Source organism: Rhagoletis zephyria, unplaced genomic scaffold, assembly GCF_001687245.7.
Source record: "Rhagoletis zephyria isolate East Lansing unplaced genomic scaffold, Rhagoletis_zephyria_1.1 Rzeph_scaffold_00043, whole genome shotgun sequence".
NCBI classification, from domain to species: Eukaryota; Metazoa; Arthropoda; class Insecta; order Diptera; family Tephritidae; genus Rhagoletis; species Rhagoletis zephyria.
This window is the reverse complement of record NW_016157127.1, coordinates 733,264-744,108: the sequence shown is the minus strand read 5'-3', so window position 1 is coordinate 744,108 and position 10,845 is coordinate 733,264.

Sequence of the window (10,845 nt, the reverse complement as noted above, 5' to 3'; positions counted from 1 at the left end):
GGTACGCGTGGTTATTGTCCGACTTTGCCCATTTTCAATACCATCCGTCCTACGCCGGAAAGAAGTGCACATACCAAGTTTCGTTAAGATATCTCAATTTTTACTCGAGTTTTCGTGTGCACAGACCATTTTTTCAATTTAAATTTTTTACCTTTTTCGTATTTCGCATGGCACGCTTTGATGTAGAAGAAAAAAATCAGAACAGTTTTTAGCACCTTCGATACCAGAAGCAACAACAAAATACAGGCAAATGTTGTTTTTGCTCAAATGCTCTAAACCTGTTTGATAGGCCTTGAATTAAACAAAAAATGTGATATAATTCATATGAAGAAAGTAATATTCACAAAATATTTTTACTTATGAAAAGTCTAACAAAATATAGGAAAAGCATCGTCTTTAAAAACTGCTCCGCATATTGGACATAGTGCTGTTGTATGCATTTTTTCTTGCATGCTTTTTAATATGTTAAAAACATTGCTGCAAAACCTTAAAATGTATGCATGGAACCGTGTCGCAATAAACAGATGAAGTAATAAAACGGCTTTCTCGCTTTATTTTCTGACATTCGGCTGCCTTATAGCCACATTTTATAGACAAATTTTCAAATAAAGCAGTGGCACCTGGTAAATTCCACTATGGGTGGGATGCATGCAATAACACCATACACAATAATTCCCATTACTTGGACATTAAAAAGCAGTTTCAGAAGTGAACTACTGTTATTTTATCATATTTCCTTATTCTAAACGGTTATAATGCCACCAGTACATAATTGCGAAAGAAGGAGAGGGGCGGGGGACGCGAGCGCGACGTCGAACGGGGCGCGGGGTGGCGCGGGGCGGCGCGCGAACGCGGATCGCCGCGACGCCGGGCACTTTCAACATACATATTGCTATAGCTTTGAAAATATAGAATCCTTTTTTTTTAGTTTATCGTCGATCATTATTCTTAGGTATTTGAATGTATTAACTTTTTCCAGTGTTTCGTTGTTTATATTTAGAGTTAGCAACAGACTCTTTTCTAAATTTCGCCTTGATATAACCACAAATTTAATTTTGTTGACATTCAAGCATAACCAATCGCACTTTCTTGGAACTTCTGTGTGGAAGGTTTTTCGCTTAAAAACCAAACCTTTTTGTTGTTGCTGCCAAAAAATTAAGAAATCTGAGACGTCACGCTTTACAATTTCATACAGTTCTCTGTATTATGTTCCACTAAACTACTACACGGCTGCACCGATTTGGTTCATATTTGGAACATATGCCAGCAACTTGAAAAAAAATATTCCGACCAAAAATTTACTCGGTATGTAGCTCGGGATATTCCTAAAATTCTTATACAGACTCTTCTTCTTCTTTATTGGCGCTGTAACCGCCTAAGCGATTTTGGCCGAGTCCAAAACAGCACGCCAGTCATTTCTCTTCTGTGCTAACTGACGCCAATTGGAAATACCAAGTGAAGCCAAGTCCTTCTCCACCTGGTCTTTCCAACGCAGAGGAGGCCTTCCTCTTCCTCTGTTACCAACATCGCGGCCCGCGTTGAATATTTTCAGAGTAGGTGCGTTTCTGTCCATTCGAACGACATGGCCAAGCCAGCGGAGCCGCTGAATTTTAATTCGCTGCACTATGTCTATATCGTTGTAAAGCTCATGCAGACTAAAGCGTAAAAAACCAATATATCTCTAAAACCAATTATCCTTGGGAACTGAAACTCAGTACTGATGCATATATAGCAAATGCATTGGAAAATGGGGCGTGGCACCTTCCATACAAACTGAACTTCTCATATAGCTTAACTCTGGAACCGCTTACGCTAACGTCATGAAATTCGACACAGCTACATATGTCATCAATACCGTATTTGTGACGAAAAGTGGTAAGTAATGGAAAAGGGGACGTGGCACCCCAGCTTCTCATTTCACTTATCTCTGGAAACGCGCACGTTAACTTTCTGAAATTTTGCACAGCTACATATGTTATCAATACCGTACTTATGGCGAAAAGTGGTAATTATTGGAAAGGCTGGATATACATTTACGTAAACGCACAAGTATCATTCGATTGAGAACCATTTTCTCCTAAGTAGATTTCTAAATCCCATTGAACTGATGTAACTCTAATTTTTAGTAAAAGGTAAAATTTATGTGAAAATTTTGAAGATTTTTTTTTTTTAATTTTTCACAAAGAATGGAGCTTTGATTTTACGAGTTTCGATATAGACTGTCCTATCTACATACCTATTTGCATAAAATGATAGCTGTTTTCGTTGTTCGGACTAAACTCAAAAACCACTGAATAGAGTTCCGTCAGATTGCCGGAGGTTATCTTACATACATATATGGTCCTATTATAGGCTACCAGAAAACTCGCTAGGTGGTGCTGGAGTAGAATTGTCTATAAAAATCGTATTTGTTAACCGATTTCGTTCAAATTTTAAATGTGAGCTATGTACCTGTATGATGGAAAATTCTTTTGATAAAAATTGACTCGATGTGTGCCGCTGGAGTCGAGTTTGAAATTCATAAACGTATTCATTTTATGGTAAGCAATGGTTTTGCCGAAATTTATAGAAACCCCGTGTGGTTGGCCCTCTTTGGCCCTATGTTTAAGTTATACGAATTTAGTTTTCAGATGTCTAAATGAAGGATGGGGTTAAGTTTGTCTGACGCCCCCATGCACCCTAAATGCGATTTTTCATCTACCTAGAAATCAGTTTATAAATATTAACACGAATTGTAAGTGGCGAATTAACAAGGAAAGATCACCGTAGGTATATCAATTGCTTCATTTGAAAGATATTTAAGAGATCACACGACTCATTTAGCCAATGTACTNTAACTCTAATTTTTAGTAAAAGGTAAAATTTATGTGAAAATTTTGAAGATTTTTTTTTTTTAATTTTTCACAAAGAATGGAGCTTTGATTTTACGAGTTTCGATATAGACTGTCCTATCTACATACCTATTTGCATAAAATGATAGCTGTTTTCGTTGTTCGGACTAAACTCAAAAACCACTGAATAGAGTTCCGTCAGATTGCCGGAGGTTATCTTACATACATATATGGTCCTATTATAGGCTACCAGAAAACTCGCTAGGTGGTGCTGGAGTAGAATTGTCTATAAAAATCGTATTTGTTAACCGATTTCGTTCAAATTTTAAATGTGAGCTATGTACCTGTATGATGGAAAATTCTTTTGATAAAAATTGACTCGATGTGTGCCGCTGGAGTCGAGTTTGAAATTCATAAACGTATTCATTTTATGGTAAGCAATGGTTTTGCCGAAATTTATAGAAACCCCGTGTGGTTGGCCCTCTTTGGCCCTATGTTTAAGTTATACGAATTTAGTTTTCAGATGTCTAAATGAAGGATGGGGTTAAGTTTGTCTGACGCCCCCATGCACCCTAAATGCGATTTTTCATCTACCTAGAAATCAGTTTATAAATATTAACACGAATTGTAAGTGGCGAATTAACAAGGAAAGATCACCGTAGGTATATCAATTGCTTCATTTGAAAGATATTTAAGAGATCACACGACTCATTTAGCCAATGTACTGGAAAATTTTTCATCCTGTGGGACAGCGAGGATTCTTGGCCCTCCTATAACAAAAAACGCACTTCTGTGCTCTTGAGTTTCCTTCTAAGAACTTTTATTGGCATACGCATCGCACCAATATTGTAGTTGCAAGATCATGGAAAAAGATTACGCATGTTTGGCAGAGATCTCACAGGTGGAAGTAAGACCATCGGTTAAGCTCATGACACCGAAAGGGATTGGTATTCCATATGGTATCACTGCGTTACTATTATTGGCCTATGTGTGAGGAAGATACTGCGCTTTAGTGGTTTCAACTTAAACCAAAAAGTTTTACTTTACAGACTATTTTTGCTTTTAAACGCTCTTTTGCGAAAAAATGCAATTAAAAGTTTAATTGCAATTAATTTAATTGTAATGTGCAGTTAATAATTTAATTGAAATTGATTTAATTGCAATTACTTTTTTAATCAACTAACGAGATAATTGAAAAAATAATTGAATTACGCCCAACACTGAAGTCAACCCATAAAATTGCATAAATATATCGAGCCCTAACCTCCAAAAAACGTAACGCGTAATTTTTTATAATTTCCTTTTTAATGCGGAAGTTGTTTTAGAGCATNTGCCCAAAATTGGACTTTCCGAATGGACCACCTAAGACGCAGCCGCGGTCAACATTTAAATGAAATTATCTTCAAAAAGTAAATGTCATGGACCAATCTAACGTTTCAAATAAAGAACCGATGAGATTTTGCAAATTTTATGCGTTTTTTTTAAAAAAAAAGGTATCAAGCTCTTAAAAAATCACCCGTTACTTCGTCATCAAAACCAAAATTTTGAAAAAATATCGCTTGCGCTTCTTTGGTGTAAAGGGCATGATATGTAAATAAATAAATAAAATAATATTTTATTGTGAGCGAGAGCAGATCTCGGAGCGAAATAAAATACCGAAGCGGACCTAGAGCGAAGCGAAGAAAAAACGTTTGCTCTGAAACCCTGATTGAAATGTATGCTCAGAATTTTAAAGCCAGACAGTAATACAACTATTATTTCTAAAACTATTTATTTTGTCAGTCAACCAATCATTTAAAAAAGGGATAATTGCAGTTCTCTGGTACATATATACATATACATACATATACGTATGTGTGCACATGTGCATGCGCGAGATGTGGCCGCCAAGATACTGATGTTATTATTATAATGCCAAGAAAATGCAAACAGCGATAAGAGTGTTCGTAGTGGCGGACAAGCAAACGTAGAGCAACATTAAAATTGATCAGAGAAATTTGATAAGCAGACACAGCTAGACAGAAGGTGGATTCTTTTAAAATCGAGCTACAAAAGAACAATCGTTATAAAATTAAATACATGCAAAAAAACAACACAAACTCGGATATTTACCTGAGTTCTGCCCGGTTGGGTATAAAATACGCGACCTGATGCGAAGTGTTGTTAAGTGAAAAGACTGCTCTCTTGTGAATTTTTGATGAGAAAGTCCTTACGAAACTTTTGTTTCCTTGTATATTTATATTCATATTTTAAACAAATACGCATATTACGCTAATACTTTGCAGAATTACTCATTTCAATTAGTTTTTGTTCATAAATTCTTGTTTACGTGGAAAATATGACCGAGTTGAGCGTTCTTTTGCCGCTTGGTTACAAAGAAACGAAGCTTAAGCTAAAGCAAAACATAGTAAGCCAACATGTGTACATTGCTGGATATGAACCCGCCAAACAGGGCTGCCAACTATCCTTAGCTGTGATGTGCCATTTTGAGGATAAATAGTGCGAAATAGAAAATTAAAAATGCCAAAAAATGCGCCATTATTTTTAACCGAAAAAATATTAATTTTTTCCATTTTGCAGTAAAATAAGAGCCATATTTCTAAAACAAAAGTGAAATTCCGAAATAAACTAAGTTGTATAAACCAAAAATTTTAGGTAATGAAAGAGTAGTACACGCGCAGGATGTTACTATATTTCAAAAGTGCTATTTGAAAATCTAAGGGCAGTTGGTAACTTTCTCCCAAAATTGGTAACTTAAACTGTTTAGTAACTTCGTAACTTTGTTTTCATTTTGGTAACTTTTGCGAACCAAAAAAATTGCAAACATGCTTACACTGAGATAAGAGTTCAGTTGCGTCAACTAAATATGTGTCTCTAAACAGACGGTTTGGTTACAATTACATGATTTGGTTACACTTACCAAATCTTGTGTTTAGAGAAATATATTTATCTGACTCTTTTCTCAGTGTACTAGTTACAGTGACAGCACTATTGACCACTTTTCTACAAAACTACCCATGAACCAACTAAACAGATCACCCAGCACGACAACCGTGTATTTGCAATTGCATTTGAGAAAAAATTATAGTTAATAGCGTCATTTTTTAATTGGTTGTTTCATTCATACACATGGTTTCATTTCTTTTCATTCACATGGCGGCGAAAAAATGACGTCGCTGCAAAAAAATTACTTTTTTCTCGACCGTCGTCCTGGGTGATCTTTATTCGTTCGTTCATGAAAACTACCAACCTAATGAAAACAAGTGAGCAGCGCTGTCTTCGGCTATGCCGAAGGCTNACTCAGCTCGACGTTCTGATCATAAAAGTATACATTTTAATGGGTCTATCTCTTTTTGTTCTGGTACTTACAAACATCGGACCAAAGTTATAATACCATTTCATGCTCATGAAAGGTATAAAAATGTATTTCTTCCGTCTTATTACGGGCGTTAATTGTACATTTTTTACATTGATGTGCGACGTATAAAAACAAAAAAAAAATAACTAAACATTTTTCTTTTTGATTTTTTTTTTATTATAGCATTTTTAAAATTTTGTATTTTTACATAAAAACATTATCTATAATGCCAACTTTAAGTACCGAAATGGGCGTAATGGGCTATTTAGGCGTATGGACTCTAGATTGTCTAACGCTCGAGCAACATGATAAATAAACATTGAAATTGTATGAAATTGTATATTTTTGAGAGAGGAAAGGTGTGTAAAAACAAAGAATAAATCATATTAACTTTACTAAAGGTCTGAAATCATGAAAATCCCTTCAAGCAAATGGCAGAATTGAACTTTGTTGCAAGTTCACATGGGAAATCTGCTTGCGACGTGATTGGAGGAAATTTTAAGAGACTAGCAGCTAGAGCAAGTCTTCAACTCCTGATGTTACCACAAATTCGTACACCCGAAGCCCTCTACCAATGGGGAGATGTATGCTTCCAATGGTATACCCGTAAAAAATAACTGCAACTAACTTTACAGTGGACTTTATTTCGACCATGACTACGTGCAAATTACTTTAATCCTATATTAAGCTAGTTTAAAAGATTAAATAACATCAAGTTAGGGTACTTCATATCCTTATTTAACGAATCTTTAAATGAATAAATAATTTTTTTCTTTTTAGTTCTTATGCTAATAGAAGCATGTGGTTTTTTTTAACTATAATTTTATTATTCATTACGTTTATTTTTTTACACACCTTTCCTTTTTCTTGTTTTAATAAAAGGAGTAACTTCAAAGCTATCATTCGAATATTCTTTTGCAATGAAACCGAAACATCAACAATATCTACAAACTGAGTGTTCCACAATAAGATTTTCATTAAAAACGGTCTCAAGCTCAATAAAAATTGTTGAACATAATTGTTATACGGCCATAAAATAACAAAAATAAATAACTTAAGGACGAGCACACCTAAAAGTTAAACATTCTAATAATAGAAATATTAAACAAAACCAACAAAACCAACAACCACCTTATCAAGTTTAAATAGCAAAGGAACAGCTGCGCTTGATTGTAGTTGGCTTAACAAATGAAATAGTGGAAAAAAGCAACAAGAATTCACAAGGCGAACTTAGCACAGTGCGTAGGCAACCGCCTGATTCAGTGAGATCGCCGGTTGGAATCCTGCTGAAAGAAGTCTGATGAGGAAATGTGGTGATTTCCAAAATAGCTATCACTTCTACTATATTTTTAAATTATTGTTGCTTTTCCACAATACGCTTTTCATTAAAAACGGCCTCAAGCTCAATAAAAATTATTCAATATAATTGTTATAAGGCCATAAAATAACAAAAAGTAATAATTAATGTTTAAAATTTGAGATTTGGATAAGAAGACAATAAATAAATAATCAAACCAGTTGTTAAATATTCTTTATTTTTGTCTATAGTTTGGCTTGATGATTAATAATAGAAATCAATTAAATAAATAAAATCGTGTAATTAAAACAAGCCAAAAATAATGGAAAATGATCAAAAATAACAAAATAATGATGTAATTAAATTTAATTAATTAATTAACATTTTTTTAAGTACTGAATTATTGATCATTAAAAAGGTGGTAATATCGGTATTTAATCATTAAACGGTTATCCAAATAACATGCTTTAATGAATAATCATTATGAATATTAATCATTATTTAACAGTGTAATTGAATAAGTATGCTTTGTTGATTTACAATATACCCAAATAAAAGTTATAATAGTTTGTGTACTTTATTCTATTAAACTGTTGAAGTCAAATAAAACAGGGCATGAATAAATCGTTTTCTACTTGGCAAATTAATTTTAGAATCATTAGTACTTAAACAGCATCATATTAAATTTTGAGCTTTACTAAAATGATTTGAAAAATAAATTTTTTGTATAAAAAATGACACATGGCACAATGTTAGCAATAACGGACATGTCTGGCAATAATAAATCTATGTTTCTAAAAGTTAGTTAAAGCCAATAAAAAGGAAATAAGCCTTACTAAAATGATTAAAAAAGTAGCATTTTAACTGTAAAGATACGATGCGCAGTAGTCAACGCAACCATTACCGCCTGCCAGATGGCCGACGCTAACCGGGGGAGTGAGAGAGATGTCATATCAAAAAACTAGCTATCCTGAAATTCTTCTTTTCACGACGTTGCTAGCTCCCGTACTAGAAGCAAAGCAAAGCGAATTTCGATTTAGTCTAGGGATGTCGATTTGAGTGCAAACATCGATGTTTTTGTAAAAACAATGCATCGAAGAGTCGCATCGATGTCTCTCGGTGCATCGGAACAAACACATCGAGTAGTTCCTCATCAGCAATGTTCCTAACAGAAACCCAAATTCCGAGTCATATCGAACAGGTAGTAGTTAGTGCGGAGAAAAAACAATAAGCTGCGTGCATTTTGTTTTTGCTTTTAGGCTATTAACTGTGAAAATAGCTCCTCTGTTGCTACTACCTGTCCGATGGTTCTTGCCAAATGCACACAATAAGAGGACTATATAATATACATATATTTCATACCGAATTTATTGGTGAAAGAAGTTGGGAGTTGGAGATTATAAAATTGATCAATTTCTCACAAGCTTTTCATTAATCACTTAAAATTAAATTAGTGCTGTTTTCTCAAGTAGTTTTTAAAATTTATCTGCCCTTCAAACACACTCTTCCAGAACAAAACTTGTGTTTAAAAGGCAGATACATTTTAAAAGCTACTTGAAAACACGGCCCTTAGATAGTTTTTTAATAGCTTTTCTTAAACACAGTTTTCAACATTTTATATTTTCAGTCAATTTTCCAATATTGTTTGTTCAAGCTTTGCAAGAACAACAATTTGTTTAAACGCTTTCCCTTTAGTCTATTCCGCTGCTGATTTAAAACTTAAGCCGCCTTAGAAAATCGACTTTCAGAGGGCACCGAACTGCCAACAATTATAAGCCACTTTGTACAATATACGAAATTGAAGCTTGATATCTTTCCAAATATCGAGCGGGTTATCGTTCAGTCGACAAACTGGGCTTCTTAAGTAGACTGAAAGTTGACAGATTTTCGTCCATTTTGTTTGACTTCCAGTTGTTGTGCACGAGCCTTTGGTGGTCGCTCCAAAGAGAAAAACTGTTTCCGCTTCTGTCAGAGTTACTAGAATCTGAGTCTGTTACATCTTCATCTTGTGCTAGATCTTTCACCCAGTGTTGCCAGGTCTTCGGCATGAGAAAACGTCCCTCTTGGTCTGAAAAAACGTCATTTTCTATTCTTATTAAACTTTCATTGTATACAAAGGTACATATGTACGTAAAGTATATTAAAATGTTATTTGCTCACATTTAAAATTCATTCTAAACTGGGTTGAGATCGTTAATATAAAAATCATTTTATACATACACTTGTGATCAGCTGATGAAGTCATCGATTTCGGCTGTTTCTTTTTTGTTTATTTAATGTTTATTATTTTTCCATAAAAGCCTAGCCCATTATATAACAAACAAAATATAAATCCATATTTCAAATTTTGTGCAAAAATTATAAAAAATTGGCAAAATATCAGCTAGATTTTCAACTTTTTATTCAGTTTTTTTTGAATTTTTTTGAGTATGCAGGTTGATAGCCCACTAAATTCCAGGGCAATAATGTGCAAGTTTTAAGGTGCTAAAGAATCGCGTTGATTTTTAATATATTTTTTTTTCTTCTTGTAAATATTTGGTTAAGTGGTCTGTTGTCCAAAATGCTAAATTCCGTTCTGTTAAGAAGGAACATAGCAATATTTCAACCTTTTTACGTTCATGACATTTTAATTTTTTTTTGCAAAGTTTGCAGTTCGCATTGCCTTCACTCGCTTCCTCAAAGAAACGCAAACTATACTTTTTGGAGGCATTGTGTTAAAATATCCTTCTGTCAAATCAATAGATTCCATTATTTAATTGTTTCACAATAAACATGTAAAATTATAAGAATAGAGCACTTACCTGAGAACTTCACAAAATTAAATGGACGGTATTTAAATAGAGACGTGGCTTTTTAAAAATACATCGACACTTTTACATCGATGTTTCGATACTATCGGCCATGCCTACATCGAGTAAAAATGTTCGATGTATCGAAAAAAAACATAGATGTCTTCGGTGCATCGATGTTTTTTCGACATCCCTAATTCAGTCTGCTTGCAGATTTCACCACGGTAAGGTCACGCTCGGCTGTTGACTGTTTTTCCTCGTAATTTTAGCTCAGGCTTGCCACATTTTGTGTAGGAAATTTACAAAAAATGCCCAAAGCAAAAAGTGGTGTGTTGTTCTTAGATTTTTCTTTGCGTGCGTTTGCTACGATACAAACACACAAGTAATTTTTAGCAAAAAAAAAACCGATTTCAACTCTCATATAAAAAATATATATATATATATATATCTCATGATCCACTGATCGGATCTTAACCAGATTAGTATGGGACCACCTCTGAGACACTATCGGTTGACGTGGTCCAAAGTTATGCGGTAACATACATAAAAAAAAAAAAAAAAAAAAAAAAA